This window comes from Eulemur rufifrons, chromosome 7 (assembly GCF_041146395.1).
Source record: "Eulemur rufifrons isolate Redbay chromosome 7, OSU_ERuf_1, whole genome shotgun sequence".
NCBI lineage: Eukaryota > Metazoa > Chordata > Mammalia > Primates > Lemuridae > Eulemur > Eulemur rufifrons.
In genome coordinates, this window is record NC_090989.1 from 239,973,157 (window position 1) to 239,976,487 (window position 3,331).

A 3,331-nucleotide genomic window follows, 5' to 3' on the forward strand; every position below is an offset into this window, starting at 1 on the left:
GCAATTTTCTATCCTGGAAGCTAGTTACATGTGTGTACTTTGTGAAAATTCATCAAGCAGCACATTTACATATGTTTTTGAAGAACTGAGGGGAAAAGAAACAGTCTTCATGGTGGCATGAACCTGTAGTCCCAGCTACTCCAGAAGCTGAGGCAGGAGGATCAGGACTGCTTGAGCCCAGGAGTTCAAGACCACAGTGCCCTATGATCTCACCTGTGAATAGGCTAGGGTTTGGAGCAACTCAGGCTTCTTTGGGTATGTTATTGATGCAAAGTAATACCAAAATAGCAAGAAAAAAAGCTGGCCATGGAGTTTCTTCTTCCAACTGCCTCCATCCCACAGTAGCAGTTCCATGTGCTCCAGCTGTGTCCACCGGCATCCCCTCCTTCATGCAGCTTGCTCTCCCTCTCACACTCCCTCTTGAGACATACTCGTCCCTCTGTCTGGATTGCCTGCCCCTCTGGCAAACTCTATTCACTCTGTACAACTCCACTCTTCATCTCTGAGGTGCTGCCTAGCCCTAAGATCATAAAATAGGAAGTGGTGGCGCGGGGCTTCAAACAGGGTTTATTTGACTCTAGAATCTACACTGTTTACTTGGCGTGTGCTCTTGGGAAATAAATACACTTGACCCAAATAGGCCTCAGTGTCCACATAGGCATCAGTAAGATGGAGTTAGCCTAGATTCTATCTAGGGTGCCTTTCAGCTGTATTATCTTAATCAAAAAACAACAACAGCAACAGTAGCTTGTATTGTATTAATATATGGCTTTACAATGTCCTTTCTCAAAACATTATTTTGTTTTTTAAATTTTTTATTTCAGAATATTACAGGGGTACAAATGTTTCAGTTACATGGATTGCTTTTGTACTACTTGAGTCAAAGTTGTAAGTGTGCCTATCACCCAGATAGTGTACATTGTACTCATTAGGTATAATTTCACCCATCCCCTCCTCCCTCCTCCCTCCTCCCACTTGTTTGATTTCCATTAAGTTTTACTTCCATCTGTGCACATGAGTGCTGATCAGTTAGTTCCAATTTAATAGCGAGTACACGTGGTGTTTGTTTTTCCATTTTTTAGATATTTCATTTAGGAGAATGGTCTCCAGTTCCATCCAGATTGTTGCATTTTTTTATGCTGAGTATTACTCCATGGTGTACATAAACCACGTTTTATTAATATGCTCACGAATTGATGGGCACTTGGGTTGATTCCACATCTTTTTGATTGTGAATTGTGCTGTAATAAACATTCTAGTCCAGGTGTCTTTTTGGTAAAATGACTTTTTTTTCCCTTTGGGTAAATATCCAGGAGTGGGATTGCTGGATCAAATGGTAGCTCTATTTTTAGTTCTTTGAGGAATCTCCATACTGTTTTCCATAAAGGTTGCACTAGTTTGCATTCCCACCAGCAGAGTATAAGTGTTCCTATCTCTCCACATCCATGCCAGCATCTATTGTTTTGGGACTTTTTGATAAAAGCCATTCTCATCGGAGTTAACTAATATCTCATTGTGGTTTTGATTTGCATTTCTCTGATCATTAGTGAAGCTGAGCATTTTTTCATTATGTTTAGAGGCCAATAGTCTATCTTCTTTTGAAAAGCTTCTGTTCATGTCTTTTGCCCACTTTTTAATGGGGTTGATTTTTTCTTGTTGAATTGCTTGAGTTCTTTGTTGATTCTGGTTATTAGCCCTTCATCAGATATATGGCATACAAATATTTTCTCTTATTCTGTAGGTTGTCTATTTGCTCTGTTGATTGTTTCCTTGGCTGTGCAAAAGCTATTTAATTTAATAAAGTCCCATTTATTTATTTTTGTTGCTGCTGTGATTGCCCTTGCGGTTGTCTTCATAAATTCTTTGCCTAGGCCGAAATCTAGAAGAGTTTTTCCAACATTTTCTTTTAGAATTCATGTGGTTTCATGTCTTAGATTTAAGTCTGTTATAAATCTTGAATTAATTTTTTTAAGTGGTGAGAGAGATGGATCTTGTTTCAATCTTCTACATGTGGCTGCTATCCAGTTTTCCCAGCACTGTTTACCAAATAGGGATTCTTTTCCCTAGTATATGTTGCTGTCTACTTTGCCAAAGATCACATGCCAATATGTTTTATATCTGGGTTCTCTGTTCTGTTTCATTGGTCTCTGTCTCTATTTTTGTGCTAGTACCATGCTGTTTTGGTTACTATAGTTTTGTAGTATAGCTTAAAGTCTGGTAAAGTGATGCCTCCAGATTTGCTCCTTTTGCTTATGGTTGCTTTGGCTATTTGGGCTCTTTTCTGGTTCCCCAAAACATTATCTCAAACCAGACAAGTGACTTTTGCTATTCTCTTGTCACAAGACAGCTCTGTCTATCCAAACACAAGGGAAATATTCCTATATTCATTTCTTATTTTCTCCTAAGCTTAAAATAGATAAAACCATCTTTCTGGCTGGGTGTGCTGGCTCACGCCTGTAATCCCAGCACTGTGGGAGGCTGAGACAGGAGGATCACTTGAGGACAGGAGTTTGAGACCAGCCTGAGCAACACAGCAAGACCTCATCTCTACCAAATATATATATATATATATTTTTAAACAATGGTTAGATGCCATAAAGTCGCTGGCAATTCCTTAACTTTATGTGTATTGTTAGAACTGAGGGCCTCTTCCATCCTTGTCAAGGGGAGTGCTAAACTTCTTTCCTTTCATATAAGACTCTACAAAAAATTTTTCTTTAATTTTTTTAAACTATATTTCTCATGGACCAGAGACCACATAACAAATCACAAATTATGAGTCATGAGGCCAGACAGTTTCTGCTTTGACCAGTTCAAATTCCATGTACACTGGTCATCAGCAGGAACAATTTCTTGGATGACTCAATTACTCTATGTTCCTAATCACCCCTGAACTTGATCCTCTTTCTTTCATCTTGTTTTTCTCCAAATACCATGGAGAGGAACAGGCAATACCTCTTTCACATGGACTTTGTCTTGACTTGGTTTCCAAACAGACCAACCTCCTTCTCCCCATCTGAACTTTATGTCTTTAGCCTGCCATGGCCTCTTCCCTTCTCCATCTGAAATAGATAATTCAAGTAAAAGCATTCAGAAGATAGACCTCATCAATTTCAAATCTATTTCTTATCTAGACTATTTGTCTTCCCCTTCATCTTGTAGGTTTGAGATCTCATAAATTGAAGTTATCCTGGGCTGTCACAATTTCATGTGTTTTTATTATCTTTAAGTGAATGCAATTATTAAGTGAATTCACAATTGTAGCTTACTTTTTATTATTTATTTATATCCAATTCATTCCCTACCACACAAAGGGTTTAAAGTGCCTTAC

The 3,331-nt window shown here is 38.5% G+C and overlaps 1 non-coding gene across 1 annotated transcript; it reads right to left on the reverse strand.

Moving 5' to 3' along the window:
* Nucleotides 1-2,576: 2,576 nt before the first annotated feature.
* Nucleotides 2,577-2,699, reverse strand: LOC138389026 (U6atac minor spliceosomal RNA). The gene has a single exon (XR_011234470.1). It is a non-coding gene; the product is annotated as a U6atac minor spliceosomal RNA (small nuclear RNA).
* Between the last annotated feature and the right edge of the window lie 632 nt (nucleotides 2,700-3,331).